General features: G+C 42.4%; 1 protein-coding gene across 1 annotated transcript in view; it reads right to left on the reverse strand.

Annotated features, from left to right (window-relative positions):
• Positions 1 to 9,640, reverse strand: part of SCN8A (sodium voltage-gated channel alpha subunit 8) — a 219,613-nt gene extending 209,973 nt beyond the window's left edge. Inside the window, exon 1 of the mRNA XM_037031019.1 lies at positions 9,526 to 9,640. The gene's annotated coding sequence lies outside the window, so the exon portion shown is untranslated. The remainder of the gene's footprint in view (positions 1 to 9,525) is intronic.
• Between the last annotated feature and the right edge of the window lie 13,554 nt (positions 9,641 to 23,194).

Genomic DNA, 23,194 nt, shown 5'->3' on the forward strand with positions numbered 1-23,194 from the left:
TTCCTATAAACTATTTTTACATTAGAAAACTGTTACTTAAATACACACATATACGAAGTTATATCATTTTCTTTCCTTCCCATCTTCATCCTTGTTATCCTAGTCCAAGTCTTTGTCACCACACAGCTAGGCCAAATGAAAGAGACCATTAACTGGGTGTCCACCCCTTGTTCTGGTTCGTGCTATTATACACCACTGCCCAGTCCTCCCAAAACATTACAGCACAGCCCCCAGAAATCTTCTATGCTCCCCACTGTCTCTAAGGATAAATGCAACTTCTAAAAATCCTTAGCGCCCTGGCTGATGTAGCTCAGTGGACTGAGCGTGGGCCTGCGAACCAGAGGATCGAGGTTCGATTCCCAGTCAGGGTACATGCCTGGGTTGCAGGCCGGTTCCCTGCAGGCCAACTCCCAGCAGGGGATGCACGAAAGGCAACCATACATTGATGTTTCTCTCCCTCTCTCCTTCCCCTCTAAAGATAAATAAATAAATAAAATATTTTTAAAAAAATAAAAAATAAATCCTTAGCGTTTGGCTAACTCTACCCTCTCTATTTCTGCAGGCTTATCTGCTACTGGGGCGGGGAGGGGGGAGTTCTACCCCAGCCCAGCTGCTTTGCTCACTGCTCCCTGAAAACACTTTGTACAATACATTCTCACCTCCTCACTTTGGCTCACACTGTTCTACCCAAGCATTCTGTAAAGCCCAGCTCAAATCATACTTTGTCCATCAATCATATCAGCTTGAACCTCTCTCCTTTCTGAAAAACTCAGTGCATTTATTTTTCATACCACTTATATGGCAATTAAACCCTTTTCAATTGCTATCATGAATCATTACAAAAACTTCTACTTAGTAAACATGTTGTGTTTATAATTTATTTCACCAAATAAATAAGTTCCTAAAACATAAGGTCTATCTTTTCTATATCTTTCAATGTTTGTCATATTGCCTCACCCTTAGTTGCTACTCACTAAATAATTGTTATTTGGTGTGGTCAGGATAGGCGATTTATAGTTTCCCACAGAAAACAACAATTCTATATATGTATTGAGACTAAAAGTTCTCAAGGCCATGTTTCCTCTATACTTTTATTTTTCATAGATAATTCTCAAATGGAAACCCTAAAAACTGCCATAGTTAGTAGAAAAGGGCTCCTTTGGATGAAACTAACTTCTTACTTTTAATAAGCCAAGAAATTAGAATATGTATTTCACTAAGAAAAATAAAACATACAGGGATTACCTATGTCTAAAGGAAAAGGGGGTATTAATTGATCTAAAATGATCTAGAATTACAGTTCAAGTCCTCAAACTATTTTAAGTTTTCCTCAAAAGACAACAAAAATAATTGTGTCTGGGGTTAGACACATGAAGAAAAGGATACAAGAGCCCCTAGCCAGTGTGGCTCAGTTGGTTGAAGTGTCTTCCTATAAACTGAAAGGTCACGGGTTCGATTATCACCCAGGGCACATGCCTGGGTTGCAGTCTGGTCCGGGTGGGGGCAGGTGGGGTGTGTGGGAGAGGCAACTGACTGATGTACCTCTCCCATGTTGATGTTTCCATCCCTTCCTCCCTTCCCCACTCTCTAAAATCAATAAGCATGTCCTCAGATGAGGATTTTTTAAAGGGGGGGGGGGGCGGGATTGGAGCTGCAGGGAGAATAAGAGAAAATGGTAACAGTAGATGCCTTCATGGAATATGTACTGGGTGACCGGGAGACAGTATAAGAAGACCTAGCTTTTAACTCTCCTATTTTTGAACTCTATTAACTACTCAAACAAATGTAAGTGTAAAAGATATACTTTACCACATAAAATGGAAGAGATGCCTTCAAAGGTGCCTTTTCGCAAAATGTTTTTTGTATTAAATGACTTAAAGTCCTAACAGGTGAGGGAGGGAGTGGTTAAAAAACCTTTAGGAATGTCACTATATTTTTTGCTATAAAGCAAGAAAATATTCTCCAGCTTTTCCAATGCAGAGATCATATAAAGAAACCAGTTTGCAGATAAGTTCTAGCAGACTTAGGGATAAATTAACATTTTAAAAACAAAAACACCTTCCTAAAGTTCTGTGCACAATGGAGGTCACTCTAGTACAGAAGTGCACAGAGATGTCTGCAGAGGGGAGAAATGGTCTCCTCTTGAAATCTGAATGGTTGTCCCAACCCCCACCTCGTTCACTGCTGTCATCCTTTCATTTTCTCTCATTCTCCATTCTGATGGCTCCTCACTCGCCCAATACTTTCTTCCTTATCACACTGCAAATCTTTTTAAATGCTTTGTTTTCTTAAAGACATCTTTTCTAGAAACAAGGCGTTTTCTCCTCTTTAGTCTGTCTTCACCAAAATCTTAGGAAATTCAACTGAGAATTCCACAGCAAATTCTGGATATTATGACCTCTGAGAAAGCTCTACTATTCTCATTTGCAACCCTCCCACTTTTTCTCCACAATTCAATGATAATTTTGTTTTCATTTAAAAGCATTTTACTAGGCTTCTTATTAAGACAAAAAGACACTAGTGAATGTGAAGTGAAAGCCTTTTGCATTATCCTTAATTGAAAAAGAATTCCTCTAAAACAAAAAACTAACTGTGTAATAAATTAAGCCCTATTTATTTCCAGGGCTGTCGTGCACGAGAAACAAAGGAAAAATGTTATTTCACACTGGTTTCCAGTGAACATTAAGGTTCTAGAGTCTCAGCCTTCAACTGTCCATACTCTTAAAATAAGGAGAGAGCAAGAATAGATAAAAATGAATTGCTTTTTCTTTAGTAAAGTAGTTGTGATCTCTTCCTTCATCAATTGTTATCTAAAAAATTTGAAGTAACATTTTAATTTTGATTTTTTTCCTCACTTCCCCAAGTTCACTCTGGTGGAAATACTAATAATTAAATATCCAAAATGTAGAAAAGAGGAAGGAAAATAAATGGCATGCATAATTCACAGCCTAGATAATCCACCTTTGGGTAAATAAGCACTCACTGTATTTCTCTAATGTTCTTATTCCCGAGGAACTCGAAAAAGATTTTACAGAATAAGAACCGCACTAATTAACTAAACATGAAAGGAGTCCGTTAATATGTCTTTTGAGGGACTTCAGTGCTTTCCGTTTGCAGACCTTGGTGCAACCCCAATGAATATAATAGTGCATATGAAGGCGCTCCAAACCTCTCCAGCTGACATTTTCATCATTCTCACCCAGTGGACCCTCAGGAAAAAGAGAGCTTTAGTCCCAAATGAAGAGCACCTCTTAGACCAGGGGTGTCTCATTTTCACTGGGGGCTACATCAGCCTCGTGGTTGCCTTCAAAGGGACGAATGTAATTTTAGGACTGTATAAATGTAACTACTCCTTCACTAGGGACAAGAAGGTCGGTGCTGCTGCTGGGCAGATACAAGGTGCTGCCAGATAAAACAAGGTGAAGGGCCAATTCAGCCCGTGGGCCTTGTGTTTGCCACCTGTGTCTTGGACTCTCGGGCTCCCAGTTTTTGTTGCTGTTCTTACACTCTCCTCAACATGACACGCCTCCACATACCTCAGGAAAACCTTAACTGTCATCCTCTTTCACCTCTGCTCTTTAGACTAAGGGCCTCCCAGAACTTGCTCTGCTTCGACGCACACATCCCTCCTAGCACAGACCCCAGTGTGCTCTGTCCTTCTCTCAGTCCTGCACCAGTTTCAGCCCTGCAAAAGCAAAGAAGTCCAGGTGGCGGCGGTCATAGCTCCCCTCTGATCCTGGTTATAACTTATGTTGGCAATGTAAGAGCATTTTTTAGTAACCAAATGTATACATTTAAGGGCAAGAGAAAGAAAAAAGACACTGAGACACAACAACCTTTTAAAAAGTAGCTTGGATAGCTGCAGAAACAAAAAAAAGTATGTTACTTCAATGCCTTCTATTTTCACCCATATTCTATTTGCTTATACATCTCCTGTTCATTTTTCCTCATCCTCCCTGCTTCCAAAACACTCTCCTTCAAAGACGCTTTTGCCCTCCCTCTGCCTATCCCAGAATCTTTCACTAGGCCCACTCGCTAAGATTTGTTTAGCTACCTAGGATAATAATAATTTCTTAAAATAAGGCCAAAGTTTTTCACACTATCTGGTTATTTGAACATCAGAATATAACACCATTTAATGGAAAAAGAATCTTTCAGCATGAGTCAACCAACGTAGGTACCCACCTCCATTCCGCCACTTAGTTGTCCTATAGCTCTGGACAACTCACTTACGCACTGGAATGCTTACTCAGTTTCCTCCGCTATAAAATGGGTAGAATAATATTTGCCTTACCTAACTCAAACAATCAACTGATAGAAAGATTTCTAAGTTTTTATAAACACACAAACATAGAGCAATATTTAACAAAGGTAGGTAGATAGTCAGTCATGAGACTTAAATGTATGAGACCCATTCAAATAAGGCAGATTATGAAGCAGTATGTAACGGGAAAACCTGAATGGTGCTGAAGACAAAAGCAACTCCAAACTTGTAAAATCGAGTCCCAAATTAAAATATCTGGCTCAAGGAAGAATAAAGGGGAGCTTTAAGCCTCTGGGCCCACTCCACCTTCAGGTCCCAGGCTGTAGCCAAAAACAGCCAGTTGCCTGCCAGGTGGTGAGTGCCAGAGTTTTCTTTTTTGGTAAAGAGTCCTATTCTAGAATAGTATGGGAATGAGTGAGGAGAGAGCTACTCCAGTAACTGCATTTGCACTGCAGTGGTGGAGAGCAGCACTACAATTCACTGCACAGTAAAACTTTTCTCCATTTAGACCAGCAGTGTCCACCCAGGTAGGGGTACCTGCTGTTCTACCCTCCGAGCCAGACTGAAGGCGAAGCAATCGTCTGCTTTTTAGACTGCTGAAATTTAGTACAGTACATAAATACTAGATCAAATACACATACAAATACACACTAAGCTGCTAAATCCCTAGAGGGGAAGGAGCTAATATATATTGAGCTCTCTGTGTCAGAAACCATAAGAAAACAGAGATTTCATTTAATCCTCACAAACACCCTGCCATGAAGGCATCAGTATTCCCACTTTTATAGATGAGAACACGGAAGCTCAGACAGATTAAATAGCTTGCCCAAGGTCACAAAGCTAATAAGCAGCAGAATCAAGACTTGAACTTGGTTTTGCTTAACTCCAAAGCCCATATTGCTTCTAGCATTTTCTTTTTTTTATTTTTTTTATTTTAGCATTTTCTTAATAGTGTAAGAATGGCAACCCTCTTGGGTCTTCACTTCACCTTAATTCCTGACATGGTACTTAACCACATGTCCTGGTTGTATCTTTACAACTTCACAAAGGGACAGAGAAAAATTACCCAGAATACTGTTTCTTTGTGTTTTCTTTTCCTGCATTTATGTTCTAATCCTGCACAGACTAGTCTTTTTCAGACTGAATGAATGGGATAGACATAGTAGTCTGCCACACAACATTTCAGCAATCAATATACCTAAAAGGTGAAAGTTCTCGTTCCTTCCTTCAGCACTTTGTCAGCCATAATTTTCGAGCACAGTGTCATTTTCTGAGCTGGTTCCTGCCATTTAAAGAGTGGCAGTGCCTAGCCAGTACAATGCCTCACAAGCAGTAGGTACAGAGGGAAAATATCTGTTGATCCATTGATTAAGAAAGGCTTCTAGTCCTCTAGTGAACCTGCTATACTTAAATCAAGAGTCTTTAGAAGAGCCCAATCTTAAAAATGAAGTCTGTCACATTAAAGATAATTTTCTGGAAAATTTAAAAATGATTCAGGAAAAAGGGTAAATTGAAATATAACAATCTAGTGTCTAAGTCCCTAAATAACTAACTAATGGACTTGGAACATAAGAGTTTAAGAGGCTCAGTTTAAAAATACCGTTATTCTCAAAATAACTAAACCAACAAAACAGAAGCAAACTCACAGATACAGAGAACGATGGCTGCCTGATGGGAGGAGGGTTAGGGGACTGGGTGGCAAAGGTGAAGGGACTGAGAAGTACAAGCTGGTGGTTATAAAACAGTCACGGGTTTGTAAAGTGCAGCCTAGGGAGCGTAGTCAATAATACTGTAACATTGTGCCAGATGGGACCTAGACTAATCGGGGTGATCATTTTTAAGTTATATAAATGTCTGATCACTATGTTGTAACACCTGAAACTAATATAATATTGTATGTCAACTGTAATTGATACAATAAAACAGACAACTGTTTTGCTTATGGTGATAAGACTGACTTTTTTCATTTTTTACATATGCTAAAATTTTTCTGCAATAAGTATGTTATTTTTATGATTAAGGAAACTGATCTCACTCTTTATAAACTATGCATTTTTAACACTTTCTATACAGCATGGGTTTATTTTCTCAGATACAATCTATAGGAATTAAGTATTCATTAATTCATACATAGTCTCTAGAACTACTTATTACATAATATCAGATTAAAGATAAATTTTCATTCATAGAGCATTTCTTCCTTTAGGTGGATTGTCTCTAGCTCTGTATTCTCTTCCAGCAGGTGCAGGTTTCTTGTATACTCTCCACAGAACCCTGAATATCAATCTTTTCTTGGTAACAAGCACAGGTATAACAACATTTTCCCCTGATACTGGCCCAGTTTACACGGCTTTTAACTTTATGTATGTAACCTTTCCAATGGCGTTAAAGTACTTCAACCACAATGAAGTCCAGATGGAATGAGCTGCTTTGTGTGGTAGTAAGTGCCCTACCAATGGAAGTATTCAAAGCAGAGATCTCTCATAAGGGCTTCCTGTGCTGGGTTATACATGGTAAATTTTATGGCCTCTTCGGTTTTGAAGTAATTTCCTGACAAGTCTAGCTTAGTGACACAATGGATCACATGCAAGCCTCCAGTGTCTTGAGGCCTTCCCCCCACCCCTCACAATGTAAATCAACCAGAGAAGACGCCCTTCCGATGAAGCTTAACTTAGTGAGTTTTCTGATTGCTCCCTGTGGAGACCTATTCCCTTAATATTAACAGTTTCTTGCTATTTGAAATAACTGAAATGTGCTAAAAAAATGCAGTCAGCCAAATGTCACTGTATTCCTTACATGCGGATCCACTGCCGCTTGTAAAGCACTGTCTCCACGAGGGACAGCCAAAATGAAGAATTATGTGGGAGTAATAAAATATGATAACCAGGCCTGTAACCTCAAGTATAAACCCAGCTGCGCATGCACACACACACACACCTACAGAAAAGCCTGCTGACAATAAAAAAAGGGCCTAAATCATGTTCAGCATGGGTACTCTTATTTCACGGGCAGGGCTGGTCAGGGAACTGTCCTTTCAGCACCACGGCAAGAGAGCGTGGCGCAAGCCTGAACACGAGCAACAGAAGCTGGCTGGCGAGAAAAATGTGTTCCTACAAACCTCCTACAAAGACAGCAACAAGCAACCGTATGGTTGCTTATTTTTGAGTATGTTATATCCTACTCCATACTCCCTTATAAATTGAAAATAAAATCCTTCAAATATTTTGATGAAAGTTCACAAAACCTCAAGGGAAAACCAAAGGTATAGTAAGTCAGCTTCTCAAACTCAGAGAAACCAGTAACTGGCCTGAACTATCAAGAACTGCTTTGCATTGCCCACGACCAGCCCTACTAAGAAACACAACACATTCACACGTCCCTTATCATATTCAAGGAACATGCTTGCAGCCCTCTCCAGGGACAGCCTCAATTTCTAGGACAGAGAATGCCTGCTGAATACCAAACCATCACCACCACCACCCCCCCTTTCCAAGCAATCAAATTCTCTTTCAGGGAGAACTGAAGGCCTTATGGGTCATGAGTTCCAAAGAAAAAAATGCTGCAGTATTTCAAGAACCAGGTTACAGGCAATGTGCTACAAAGCTTACAGCATTTTAAGTCTGATTCCCCTGAGATTCATACAGGGTGGTAATGTAATCCAGCCATTTGCATTACACATCAAAAAAAAATTTTGAGAGGAAAACAAAAAGCTCTCCCATCCCCAATATCTTCTAATGCACGTGGAGAAAAGAGATGTATGGAGAGATTGTGAAATAGTGCAAACCTACCACGCCCGAAACCTCCTTTGAAAAGCTAAAACATCCCCCATCCCTAACACACACTGCTACCTCTCTAAAGGCTCTCCAGGTTCAAACTTGAGAAACTGTTATAAAAAGCACTCTCCCACTTTGCCCTCAAAGCCCTCACCCACACTTCCTGCTTCCATCCCTGCTTCTCTGGTGCCCACTGTGCATTAAAAGCAGTTTTCCCTGTAGGTAGAGTTCGCTCCATGCTAATTATTTCTCCCTCCCCCTGAATTAGCCAGATGCAATGCAAAGTTTCTTCTATCCATCCCCCCCAACAGATGACATCCTCTTATTATGAACACTGATGCCGAATCCTGGGATCTCCGGATATAAAATGTATTCCCCCATGTTTCAAAAACTGCAGTGTAAGTGAGGAAGAGGGCACAGGGTGGAGTAGTTGGAAGGAATGCATCTTATTTATTGAGCTGAAAAAGGATTCTCACTCCACCCCACCTCGATGCTGGGGCCACTGAAGGGGTCTGAAAACCTTGGCTGACCCCTGTGGAAAGTTAGCTGCCGAGTCTCCACCGGTGGTTGCTACGGGAACGGAGGGGATGGAGCTGAGTGCTCAGGAAAAAATGCAGAGGCTTTGCAGTCCCCCAAGTATCAAGAGAGAACTAGAGAGGAAGGGTCCAAGCCTGTCGAGCTGGGCAATCCCATAAGGCCCACGCTAACAAAAAGCCCAGGGTGCTGATGGTGGTGGTAAGGTGGGGGAGGGAAGGGAGAGGGGACAGGAACAAGCTCTGCATAGGGTGGTGTGAGTGGCGGGGGAGGGGATATTCTGAAAGTGATGTACTCCCTAATGCAGAATCCTAGCCTCCCGAGGAAGGTCCCGGGGGCCCCCATCACAATCCCAGAGCACCCTGTCGCGAGGGAGACAGTCGCATCTGAGTAAAGGACGTGGGGGAAGTCCTGACTGTCCTAAGAACCCAGGAACCCCTGGTTTCTGCAGTTGGTGACAATCTGGAGCCGGATGGGGGAGAAGGATGCAGTATGACATGGGGGAGGGGGTAGAACTCAGGGGCCACTGTAGGAAGATCCCGACAGCGTTGCCCTTCCCAGTACAATCCGGCGAGGGGCCCCGACTCTGCCCAAGCCCAGGGAGGCTGGGGTTTAGGGGGGCTGCACTACGAAAGGGGCGCCGAGGACAGGTCAGTGTCCCCCAAAGCAGCCAAGAGACGAGGAGAGTGAGGGTGTGAGGGGTCAGGGGTAGGTGATCCTCAATTCTCCTTAGGGACCCCCCGAAAACACCGAAGAAGGAAGCAAGACTTCCAGACACCTGTCCAAAACAGGGAGGGCAGTAACCCAGCTCCACGGCCCCACGAGCCCCGTCGCGCACTCTGCGGCAAAGCCCGTGACTGGAGATGAGCGAGCCCCGCTCCATGGTCCCGAGGCGAGAGGGGGAACCCATCAGGCGAGGAACGGCGCTGGGGCGGGGGCTCTGGGGCGACTTACGGCAGCGGCGGCGAGAGAGGCAGCGGCGGCCCTAGCGCGGGGCCCGGGAGGCGCGGCCGGACTGCAGAGGCGCCGAGCCTGCGGCGGGCGGGACTGCGGTGGGCGCCATCTTGGAGCGCTCCCCGCGCCCGCCCCCCGCGCCGCCCGAGTCCTTGCATAATTGATGACTCGCGCCCGCCGCGCGACGCCGCGCGCGCCCCCGCTGCCAGGCCCCCCGCCCGCCCCGCCCCCGCGTCGACCACCGGCGCGCGCCCCCCGCCCGCCCTCCGCCCCNCCCTCCGCGCGGCCCACCTACTCCTGTGAGGCGCGCCCGCTGGTCCGCAGGGCACCGCGCTGCCCGTGCGCCCGCTAGCTGGCTGTCAGGCCGGCGTCCCCGCGCCACCCGGACCGGATCCGGGGCGAGGGAGCAGGGCGCCGGCAGGGGGCGCCTCACTGGAGCGCCTCGCGAGCGTCCCCGGGCCCGCCTCCCCGACGCCCCCGCGGAGCCGCGCTGGAGAAGCCGCTCCCCATCCCGCCCCTCCTTCCCGGCCCCCACCCCCACCCCAGGCGCTGCGGGACTCCGGCTGAGTGTCCGCCAGGACCTGGGTGTTGAAACCCAAAAGGTGCTATGTTGCCTCAAGTGCCCCTTGGCCCTTGTAAGTACCAAACCTTACCTTTTTCCTGAACGGCAGTCACAGAAGGAAATACCCGGTAATGCTGCCATGTTCATTTCGTGGAGTTTCTGGCATCTATAAACGCAAGGAAGTCAATTCACATGATCTGTTGGTCAAATGAGAACAAAACAGAGAAGTCCGTCAACAGTAGTTGAAGTCTTGTGATTCCGTGAACATGGTCCTGGTATGAGGAGTGCGGAAATATCACTTCCCTGAAAGCCACCGGGTCTCAAACTGTGTAGAGATCACTAATATTTGAATTGCTTACTCCACACTTTCTTACAAGGATCTAGATAATGAGTATGAGAACTCCTAGCATTTTATTGTGCCTCCCTTCTACATGTTTCTCCCACAAGTTCACAGTGAAGAGTGAGAAAGTATGGTCAGGCTGCCACTTACTAACTGGGTAAACTTGGACGTGAAAACCTAAGTTCCAGTGTTCTTGTCTGTGAAACGGAACGGTCATAGTAACAACCTGACAGGTTTATTGTGAGGATTAAAGAATAGAGTACATTTCACACATGTACAACACAGCTTGGCACACAGTATGCCTACCACGTAGTGTGCCTGCTACATACGTTTTAAAATAGCTTTACTGAAATATAATTGTCATAGGATAAACTATACATGTTTAGAGTGAACGGTTTTGCCATGTGAGTACACGCAGGAAACTATCACTGCCATCAGGTTCACGAACATACCCATCACCTCCAAAAGTTTTCCCGTGCCTCCTTATGATTCCTCCATGCATCACTCCCACACTGACTCCCTTTCCAGGCAACCACTAATCTTTCTATTACTGTACATTGGTTTACATTTTCCAGAACTGCAAACAAATGGAATCATACATTATGTACTCTTTTTTGTGTGTGTGTCTTCTTCCACTCAACATAATTATTTTGAAGTAATTCCATTGTCGATTATTCAGTTGTCTATCAGTTCATTCCCTTTTATTGCTGAGTAGTATTCATTAGGAGGATATACCACAATTGTTTATCCATTCATCTGATGATGGTATTTAGGCTATTTCCAGTTTTTACCTAATACAGGTAAAGCTGTTATGCATACTTGTGTGCAAGTCTTTGTATAAACATATACTTTCATTTCTTTTGGGCATAAATATCTAGGGACAGAATGACTGAGTCCTATTCTAGGTGCATATTTAACATTCTAGGAAAGGACCAAACTGCCTTCCAAAGTGGTGGAGTCATTTTACATTCATACTAGCAGTGCATGGGAGTTTTAGTCGTTCTACATCAGTGATTTGCAGCTTTATTCATCTAATGGCACACATAAGCTAATTACTAAAATTCTTCAGGACTCCAAAAAATACAGTTTTTGCTGATCCAACAAAAAATAGGTATAATTTTGATTTGTTCACACTGGACAGCTATTGTTGTGTTGGCTGTTGTCATTTTTTCAATTTGACAATCTAAGAGAAAAGAGATCAGTGCCCCTTACTAAATAGTCAGGTATTGCATGTTTTAAAAATTCTTTTGGCACCCCAGTTGAAAATTGCTGCTCTACATCCTTGACAACATTAGGTATGCTCACTCTTTTCATTTAAACCATTCTCACAGGCAAGTCGGTTATCTTACTGCGGTTTGCATTGGAATTTCCTTAACGACCAATGATATTGAGCATCTTTTCATGGTCTTACTCGTCATCAGTAAATCTTCTTGGGTGACTGTTCAAATCTTTTGCCTTAAGTTGGATTGCTTGTTATCTTATTGAGTTTTGAGAGATGTTTATATGTTCTGACTATAAGTCTTTTCTCAAATTTTTGACTTGTAAATTTTGTCTCCCAGTCAGAGCATAACTTTTTATTCTCTTAAAGGTGCCTTTCATAGAGCAGAAATTCATAATTTTATGAAGTCTGATGTATATTATCTCTTCTATGGATCATGCTTTTGGACTCATATCTAAGTTTTTAACATAAATATCTAGTTATTCCTGTACTATCTGATTATCCTTGGTATGTTAATTAATCAGGCATGTTAAGGGTCTATTTCTGCATTCTATATTCTATTTCATCTATCTATTTGTTTATCTTTTTTTAAAATATATTTTATTGATTATACCATTACAGTTGTTCTATTCCCCCCCTTCATTCCCCTCCACCCGCACCCTCCCTCTCCCACCATTCTCCCCCCCTCTTAGTTTATAACCACGTGTCTTAAGTTCTTTGGATTCTATATTTCCCCCACTATTCTCGCCCTCCCCCCTATCTATTTTCTACCTACCATCTATGCTATTTTCTGTGCCTTCTCCCCTCTTCTCCCCCTCCCACCCCCCTGTTTCTAACCCTCCATGTGTTCTTCATTTCTATGGTTGCACTCCTGATCTAGCTGTCCTCTTGGTTTGCTTTTGTTTTAGGTGTGGTTGTTAATAACTGTGTGTTTGCTGTCCTTTCACTGTTAATATTTTTCATCATCTCTTTCTTATATAAGTCCCTTTAGCATTTCATATACTAAGGGCTTGGTGATGATGAACTCCTTGAACTTGACCTTATCTGAGAAGCACTTTATCTGTCCTTCCATTCTAAATGAAAGTTTTGCTGGATAAAGCAATCTTGGCTGTAGGTCTTTGGATTTCATGACTTGGAATACTTCTTTCCAGCCCCTTCTTGCCTGTAAGGTCTCTTTTGAGAAATCCGCTGACAGTCTGATGGGTACTCCTTTGTAGGTGACTGTCCCCTTATCTCTTGCTGCTTCTAGGATTCTCTCCTTCATTTTGGTCTTGGCTAATGTAATTATGATGTGCCTTGGTGTGTTCCTTCTTGGGTCCAAATTCTTTGGGACTCTCTGAGCTTCCTGGATTTCCTGGAAGTCTATTTCCTTTGCCAGACTGGGGAAGTTCTCCTTTATTATTTGTTCAAATAAGTTTTCCACTTGTGGCTGTTTCTTTCCCCCTTCTGGTACCCCTATAATTTGGATGTTGGAACGTTTCAAGATGTCCTGGAGGTTCCTAAGCCTCTCCTCATTGTTTTGAATTCTCATTTCTTCATTCCTTTCTGGTGGGATGTTTTGTCCTTCCTTCTGGTCCATTCCCTTGATTCGAGTCCCAGTTTCCTTTCCATCACTATTGGTTTCCTGTGCATCTCCCTTCATTTCAATTAGTTTAGCCTTCATATGTTCCTCTAATTTATGACTATGTTCCTCTAATTTGTGACTGTACTCTACCAGTTCTGTGAGCATCCTGATAAATAGTGCCTTGAATTGTGCTTCTGAGAGGCTGGCAATTTCTCGGTCGCTTAGAGTATTGGCTCTGGGACTTTGAGTTCTTCTTGCACCATCTTTTGGACTGTTCGTGCCTGTTCCATAGCAGGATCAGAGCCCTAAAGTGTTCACTAGAACAGGGCAACTAAGTTGCTGGGTTGTGATGTTGTATGTGGGGGCGGGGTCAAAGACGGACTGTGGCGACCCATCTGCCGCCTGCCGCCTGCCGCCACAGCCCTCACGGGTGCCACAGCTGCTGCCGTCACCGGGCCCACGCGTTTCGTCCCACTGCACGCGAGTGTGCCACCGCCGTCAGCCTTCGCCCCCTGGGGCCTGCGTGGTCTGTCTCACTGTGCGCGAATGTGCGATTGTGGTCAGTCTGCCCCACACCCCAACTGGTTCCAGGCTGCCTTCGCGCCTGGGTCGGTGGACCTGTCCTGCCCGACCCTGCTCACTGCTGGCTCCGCCCCTCTTACCATCCCGTTGAACGGTTAGATGTAGTCGGACTTCCATATAATTCAATTTTCTGTCCTTTGGTTGTGTCTTTGTTTCTCCAAACCTTTGTTGTATTCAAACTTGGTTGTGGGAGAAGGCACAGTGTTTCCACCTATGCTTCCATCTTGGCAAAAGTCCCTCTATTTGTTTATCTTGACATTAATACAATATTGTCTCAATTGCTCTTGCTTCATAATAAATCTTGAAATCAGACAGTATAAGCCCTCTGACTTTGCTCTTTTTTAAAAATATTGATGTTGCTATTCTAGGTCATTTGCATTTCCATATAAATTTTAGAATCAGCTTATCAAATTCTGCAAAAAAAAAAACCTCTCTGGGTTTTTTATCAAGACTGCATTGACTCTACAGGTCAATTCGGAGACCACAGACATCATAACACAGTGTATATCACTCCATTTGTTTCAGTTTTCTTGAATTTCTCTCAACAGTGTTTCGTAGTTTTCAGATACAGGTTTTGCTCACCTTTCTTGGACTTATTCCTAAATATTTCATATTTTTGATGTTATTGAATACCATTTTTACCTTTTAATTTCTGATTGTTTATTGTTAGTATATATAAGTACAATTAAATTTTGTATATTGATTTTATGTGCTACAACTTTGCTAAAGTCAGATGTTAGCTCTAGTAGATTTTCCTGTAGATTCCAAGAGGTTTTCTACAGAGAAAGTAGTGTCACTGCATATAAATACAGTTTTGTTTCTCCCTTTCTAATCGGAATGCCTTTTATTTATTTATTTTTCTTGCCTTATTACACTGGCTAGGACCTCTAGTTTAATTATTTTTTGTTTTTGTTATATTTTTTTAATTTATTGATTTGATAGAGAGAAACATCAATTTGCTCTTCCTTCTACTTACGTATTCATTGGTTGACCTTTGTATGTGCCCTGAATTGTGATTGAACCGACAACCTCAACTTATTAGGACAATGTTTCATCCAACTGAGCTACCTGATCAAGGCTCTAGTACTATGTTGAATAGAAGTGGAAAGAGCAAACATCTTTGCTTTGTTCCTTATATTAGACAGGAAACATTCAATCTTTTGTCATTGTACAATGCTAGCTATGGGTTCTTCCTAGCTACCCTTTATCCAGTGGAGCAAGGTCTCTTCTATCCCTGTTTTCCTGAGACTTTTTATGAGCTTTATGTAGCATAATGTATAAGAAAGTCAGTGTTTTTTAAAGAGAAATTTGAGGTCACAGATTTTTTTTAAAACTCCAAACCCATGAAATACAGACACTCCTTCACAATAGACTTGCCTTTCTAAATAGTTTTTATTTTGCATTTTCCGAAGCTGTATGGTTATTACAATCAGGATCTGTGCCCTCCTTTTTTAAAGCTGTTTTTTTTCCTGAAAATCAGACTCTTTAGAGCTATTATTAGACATTATTTGCCAAACAGTAAGAGAGGACAAACTTCTTTATCCTTTCTCCAATATTTTAAGGAACATGGAAATTCATCCTCGTGGGATTACAAGGGTTTAAAGTAAGAATCTGCTACTTTTAAGCTCCAGGTTGCTATACTTACAAACTTTTTAAAATAATGAGAATATTTGCCGACTCCATGAGAATCTTTGAGGGGGCATCAAAAATGTCAAGGATTTCCTTTTACAACTAAGCTTATATCAGGAAAAAACTCAATACACTGAGAAATGAGTTTACATTTAGAAAGATGAAAGGATTAGACTTACCCACTGTTGCTCCAGAGGGCAAAACCAAGACTAATGGTAGGAGTTCCTAGAAGATAGATGCCACTTTGGTATGAGGAAAGATGGTCTAATAGAGCAAATCAGCAACAAAACTGAGGGCCCCTGAGTAAGGAGCCAAAAGTGTTTGTTCAAGGAGAAACTGTAAGCTAGGTTGTTCTAGACATTTTTAGGACCAGGGACCACTTTGAAAATCTGATGAGAACTGAGGATCGTTTTTCTTCCCAGATAAACATGCAGATCCATGCATATACATGCACATATAGTAAAACACAGCTTTATATTCAATTTGAAACTCATCCTTGAATTCCAAGTGAAGAACGCCCAGTGTACACAGATGTTTAAATCACAAAGTGGGACTCTGCCCTTTCCATTCTGACAGCCTATGACCCCCTGGTTCTATCCCCATCCTTACCACTGCTTTTAGAGGTCATCTAGGGTTTTCCAATGGAAATCCAGCAGCAGTACTTCTCTTCTTTTAATGTTCTGCCTCACTACTTCTGCACAGTAAAAATTTACTTAATTTTCTATCCCTCATTCCAGACATTACTGCTTCCTCTAAATTTACCATTCCCTTCAACAGAAACAGGATTTAATCCGTTAGCTTTCTGTGATGCCAGCAGACTCCAGTCTGAAGATTTTTATCTCTGAGATTACTCCTAATCTTCTCCCACACTGGCAAGCCCTGCAAAAATATTGTTGGCATGGAAGATACCACTCTAGTCTTCCCTTTCACTGCAATCAGTGTGAAATCCTCTACAACATTGTACCTTGTGTATTAGCCTGTGGACTTTTGGTCTGTCCTGCTCTTGGTCTGTCTTACTTTCAGCTTATCCTGCTTTTTATTGTAGCCTTGCCAGTAATTTACCAACTGATTTGGTGAAACTGCATCTACAAGATCATACTGCGTGCCTCATGGTCAGCATCTAGAACCCCATCACTGGCACTGCTATGCATCCTATGTACTGAATACTCTCTTTGGTAGACAGAGTTGAGAGGCAGTATTCATAGTGGTCAGCCACATGGACTGTGCAGCAAGATGTCAGGAATTCAAATCCAAGCATCACCGTATTTTATAATCTTGGGCAAGTTATGTAACTACTGTACTTTGGTATCCTTATCTGTTAAATGGAATTAATGATAGCTCCCATCTCATAATGTCTTTATAACAAGATTGTATTAGTGTACAGAACTGCTTAGAATGATGCCGAGCACCTACCATGGACTCTGTAAGTATTGGTTTATTATTCATGTGCTCTAGATAGAAACTTCCATCTCTACTCACTTCACTTCTTTTTTTTTTCCAAAGATTTTATTTATATATTTACCTTTAAAGGGGAAGGAGAGAGAGAGAGAAACATCAATGTATGGTTGCCTTTTGTGTGTCCCCTGCTGGGAGTTGGCCTGCAGGGAACTGGCCTGCAACCCAGGCATGTGTCCTGACTGGGAATCGAACCGCGATCCTCTTGTTCGCAGGCCCATGCTCAATCCACTGAGCTATGCCAGCCAGGGCTCACTTCACTTCTAAGGACCCTAAGTCCTGGGAGCTCTTGCTCCCTTATGCCTTTTACTCTATACCCTCCTTTCTATTGTCATTGCCCTGATCATCTCTTACCTCTACTACAATGACAGGGGTATTGTTAATGGAGTATTGTTAATTTCTTGCTTCTCTCCCCAACCATGTGACTTGGAATTGAGCTGTGACCTGCTAAGCTCAATATTAACTTAGCAGACATAATTTAGGCAGAGGCTTTGCATGTGCCTGCACACCATTTGGTGTAGTCACTTGCAATGAGATCCATTATGAGAAGAGCACACCCCCAGGTATTCTCTGGTCCAGGCTTACTGTGGAGAATAAATCTGGACCTATAGCCTGCAGCCTGGAATCCAGCCTACCCTAGCTGAATTGCAGCCAACCCAGAAGTCCACAAGTGAGAAAGACTTACTTTGGGGTTGGTTTGTTATGCAGCATTAATGTAGCAAGAGCTGACTGACACAACCAACTTCTGGCCTAGTCTTCCTATTTAAGCTCATCTTCATGATGCCAGATTTGTCTCTCTAAAACATAAAACATATATGATAAAATTCATCATGTAACTTACTTTTTAAAAATATTTGAGGCCCCTTATACCTCTCAGAATAAAGTCTAAACTCTACTATATCACCTTCCAAGCTCTTCACAGTTAGGCCCCAGCCTACCTTTTCGTCCTCACTTCCTGTCATTTTCATGTATTGCCCTGGCCATGTGAGTCCTGTGCAGTTCATGAAAAAGCTGTGCACTGCCATGCCTGTGCATATGACCATTTTTCTTCCACTGGTCAACTATTCTTCATTTTTCAAGGAGCAACCTCATGTTTTATGCTTTATCACGTTTTCTCTAACTTCCTCCCAAATCAAAATCAATCATTTGGTATACATTTTTCTTAGAGGAATAATAACAATGTATTGCATTGAATATATATATACATTCTATCTTTCCAGCTCTAATTTGCATTTCCAGAGACTGACTATGCATTCCTGGTACTCCATTGAACCTGGACAAAATAAAATGTGACAGACAGTACTTTGCATATGTCCCCTGCTGCCTCACAGCTTAGCTTCATTTCCCCCCTCCCTCCTTGCACGAATGTGTTGTCTTCTAGAAGCACTGGAATGCTTTTAGTTAACCCCGAATGTGCGATGCCTGCAGTTTCCAAACTGTGTACCAAGGCAGCCCAGGACATTTAACTCAGGGGGGCTCTAGAAGATATTTTAATGTTTAAAGGGAAATACACTGATAAGTAACATCTGTCAGATGCCGCACAAACTACTAACTTGTAGTAGTAGTTCACTATTTCCACATTAGATGAAAAACATTCCTTTCAGGGATGTTATCTCTTTGCAGCGTTGGAATTTCAAGAGTTGCTATAACAAAAAGCACACCGTTGGTGGTGGTGTCCAATCTGATGCCAACATCCGAGAAACTGTACAGGGCCCAGAAGGTGCATACATCCCACTAGAATGACGTTGTGGTTACTTAGTAATAAAAATATTTTCTTTTTTTTAATATTTAATTCTTGTTCAAGTACAGTTTTCTGTCTTATATTCCCAGCCCTGCCCCCTCCCAGAAAAAATATTTTCTTTCAATTTATATTATTATTTGTTCAAGAAGCTACTTAGTTGTTAGGACATAATTACTATTAAGTTGTTTAGGCTACTTTGCCAGTAACGGAGCTAAATGTTAAGCATTACTGTTGGCTTGGGGATGCCAGGAAGAAGTCTCTAAGACATGAGGGTGTGGTAAACTGGGAAGGTTTGAAAGTCTGCCCCGTGCTGTTTCGCCTTCCAGGCCTTTACCCGTGCCATTTCTGTACTTGAAAGGCCCAGGGTTCATCTGGTAACTGCTCATTTGTCCTTCCAGAAAACCTGCTCATAGTCAACCTCCACGGAGTCAACCTCCATGGCGTCTCCTTTGACCTTTATTGATGGAGATGGTGGTGGAAGGGTTTGGCCCAGCACCTACATCGTACAGGAGTTCCTCGTCCCTGTTTGTCAGCATTCTTTGTCTAGTAATGCTCATCGAGTAACAAAAACTTTGTTCCTCTGTAGAAAATAACCCCAAGAAGAAATTCTGCTGTCGTCTTTGACTATTGTTTTTCTCTCAGATGTCCCATCTGACCCATCAGCAAACCCGGAATCTAATCTCTCTCACCATAGCTCCCAAGTCACCACTGTCTACCACCTGGCTCTTTTCAACAGCCTCTGGCTGGTCTCCCTGTTTCTGCCCTGGCCCCTTTTCAACCTCTTCTCAACTCAACACCCAAAAGGATCCTTTTCTTTTTCTTTTTATCCTCACCAGGGACATACTTATTGATTTTAGAGAGGGGGGAAGGGAGGGAGCAAGAGAGAGAAACATTAATCGGTTGCCTCTTGTACACACCCAACCTGGGGCCAAACACTCATCCTACATATGTGCCCTGACTGGGAATTGAAGCCCCAGCCTTTTGGCGTATAGCACATTTCTCCAGCCAACTGAGCCACACTGGCCAGGGCAAGAAGGATCCTTTCAAATAGAAGTTAGATCAAGTTACTCCATGCAAAACTGGCTGATAGCAGTAAAAACCAAACTTTGTACTGTGAATTACAAGCCCCACCCCCACCCTCACCTCCGATATTGGCTCCTATCGATTCCCTCACGACCTCTCCTTTTATGTTCTCTCTCTCTCTCACACACACACACACACACACATATTGGCTCACCCATTACTCAAACACACCAGGCACAGTCCTGTCTCAGGGCTTTGGCACTGCTGAGCCTTCTGCCTGCAACTCTCTTCCTCCAGGGAGCTACAATCTACTCCTTTATTTTCTTTATTTTTTTACATTTTATTTTATGTTTGATATTACAGAGAAGGGAAGAGAGGACAAGAAAAGTCTATATTAGAGAGAAACATCTATTGGTTGCCCACTACATACCCCAGGGGACCAAACCCGCAACCCAAGCATTTGCCCTGACCAGGAGTCAAACCAGCAGCCTTTTGGTTTGCGGGAAGGTGCCCAACCAACTGAGCCACACTGGCTGGAGTTCCATTATTCCCTTTAGATATAAACTCAGATATCTCCTTCTCATGATACCTTCCTTGGCCATCTTATTCAAAATTTCAGCCCCCACCCCCAATACTTCCTATTCTCCTTCCCACCTTTATTTTTCAACTTAGTGTGTACCATTATCTACCATACTGTGTATTTTATCTGTTTATCTTGTTTATTACCTGACTCTCCCACTAAAACATCAACTCTGGGAGGGCAGGGGTTTTTTGTTTGCTTTAGTCACTGCTTTACCCTCAGTTCCTAGAACAGTGTCTGTCAGGCCCTAGTAAGTGCACTGAATGGAGACAAAAGGAAGCTGAATGGGAACAATGTGTATGGTCTTGGGACAGGGCTAGACAAATCGATCAGAGGAACAGGATGGACATTCCCCAAACAGACCCCCACGCATATGAACCCTTGATGTGGGACCACAAATGGCCTCGCAGGTCAGTGGGAAATGGCAGACTCTTCAATAAATGGCCCTGGAACAGCTGGGTAACCACATGGAAAATAAGGATAAATCCAGACCTGATAAAATTGAGTGTCCATTTTCCAAGTTACCATAAAGAAAGTGAAAAGACAAGACGTTGGGTAGGGAAAGTATTTGAAACACAACAGCTAACACATCTAGGATTAAGGACTCCTGCAATCAAAAGAGTAAAACCATTAGAAACTGGGCACGAGACTTAAATCAGGCATTTCAAATAAAAGGGAATGCAAATGGTCAATAAACCCATAAAGAGGTATTTAACCTTATTAATAATCAAACAAAAATTCAAATTAAAACCACAGTGAAATGCCTACCAGATTGACAAAACAATTTAAAGTCTGACAATGCCAGATGCTGGCGTCGATGAGGAGCCGGGGGACCTCCATACACCACTGGTGGGCACACGACGCAGTACAGCCATTTCGCAGAACAGTGTGGCATTACCCCGTCAAACTGGGGACAGGCATGTTCCATGTCCTAGCAGGTTCACTCCCTGGCACACACTTAGGGAAATGCATGGTCACTTGCACCCGGGTACATGGAAAAGAGTGTTCATAAGAGCATGTTTATAGTCGTTCAGAGTGTCCTTTGTGGGTAGAATGAGTAACGGAAGTGCAGTGGCCTCGCAGAGGGGACTACTCTCTCGCAATGAAAGTGAGCTCACTGGAGCTACATGAGGCGACACGGAACACTCTCACAGACACATGGGGCACCGAAGCGGGACACAAAGCAGATGCAGCTGATTCCTCCCTTCATGTAAAGTTCAAGGACAGATCAACTACTTTACATAATTTAGGGATCAGACATAGTGAAAAGACAAAGGAAAGCAAGGAAATAATAATTACCAAGGTCAGGGTAGGGGTCACCTTTCTGGGGGAAGGAAGAGAAATTGTAACTGAGAAGGGACAAATGAAGACTTCCTGGGGCCTGGCAACGAATTGTTTCTGGCTTGGGTGGCATTTTACATGCCTTTGTATTCTAATTTTTCTTGAAAATGGTACTCTGCTTAATGCCCTCCACTGTATTATGTATCTCATAACAAAGTAAGATGTTAAAAGGGAAAAAAAGAAGAGGAAAGCTGGCAGCTGTTAACACTTAGACCTAAAAGGTCTGAGAAAATATAGTCTGGCCAAAAGAAAAAAAAAGGAAATAATTAGATTACTTAAAGGGTGAGATGTTACGTATGTTTGTGATAGAAGGATTTTACCATCGGTATTATGTAAAAATAAGAAAAATCAATTTGTGAAACAGTTTTGGCAAATGCTCCAGCCTGTTTACAAAAATATACTTATCAGGTAAGATAAATTAGTAAGAATCTCAAGGAGTCATTTAAAATTTTTAGTTACATTTTGTGAGGAAAATTGTATACTAGAGTGGTATATTAATGAAGGTAATACAAACTGCAACAACAAATAAGCACAATAACTTTACTGGCTAAACACAGTAGAATTTCATTTCTCACATGCAGCCCGGGCGTTCAGGTGTACAGCATAGTGTGCACAGTAAAGTAGCTTTGCTCCATGCAGTCATTCGGGAACTTCTCTGGTGTCAACCTCCAGCTGCAGACCCGCAGGCAGTTCTTATGGTTATGCTTAGAAGTGGGCACATTGCTTCTGCCCACATTCCATTGGCCAGAATTTAATCACATGGTCCCCTATGCAAGGCAGGTTGGGAAATATAGTCCTTTGCTAGAAGCCACTTCTCAGCAGAAGCTCTACATTCTGGAAGGGGAGTATGAGACTTTATTAAACAGCTGGTTTTCACTGCTTCAGTGGTATTTGTTATTTTAGGGCTCTGTGAAAGTTTCAGAATATAAGTTTTTTGAAGGTCAAGTTTCCACTGTACATCAATTATATAGTATCATTACAGTGCATTGTCTATACTGTGAAATTCATAATGATAAGGACTGTGTCTTTAAAAAAACTGGTAAAAACAGAAAAATTCTTAACCTCTCCTCATACTTTACACAAAAGAAGGCATAGTGCCCAAAGTGTTCTGCATCTTACCTTTTACTCACTTAACAGTGTATTTTGGAAATCATCCCGAGTCCTTACACAAAGAGCCTCCTCATTCTTTGTTTTTTTAAAAAAATATTTATTAATTTTCTTAGAGAGGGGAAGGGAGGGAGAAAGAGAGAGAAACGTCAATGTGTGGTTGCTTCTTGTGCATCCCCTACCGAGGACCTGGCCTGCAACCCAAGCATGTGCCTTGAACTGGGAATTGAACCAGCGACCCCTTGGTTCGCAGACCAGCACTCAGTCCACTGAACCACACCAGCCAGAGCTCATTCTTTGTTATAGCTGCATAGTTTTCTGCTCTATGGGTGTTTTGTCATTTCTTTAACCAAGGGCTGGTCTTATTTTCCCAGTGCCTAGGATAGGGCCAGATATATAGGTAGAGCACTTTTATGTTTGATAAATGAATACCTCTGCCCTCAAGATGGTGAAGCACATAAACTTAAGTATGCAAGCAGCCAAAAACATGATATGCCACGTTATTTTTGATAAGTTAATATTAAAC

The sequence above is a fragment of the Sturnira hondurensis genome, unplaced genomic scaffold (genome assembly GCF_014824575.4).
Source record: "Sturnira hondurensis isolate 20B ecotype Veracruz unplaced genomic scaffold, ASM1482457v3 Scaffold0020903, whole genome shotgun sequence".
Lineage (NCBI taxonomy): Eukaryota > Metazoa > Chordata > Mammalia > Chiroptera > Phyllostomidae > Sturnira > Sturnira hondurensis.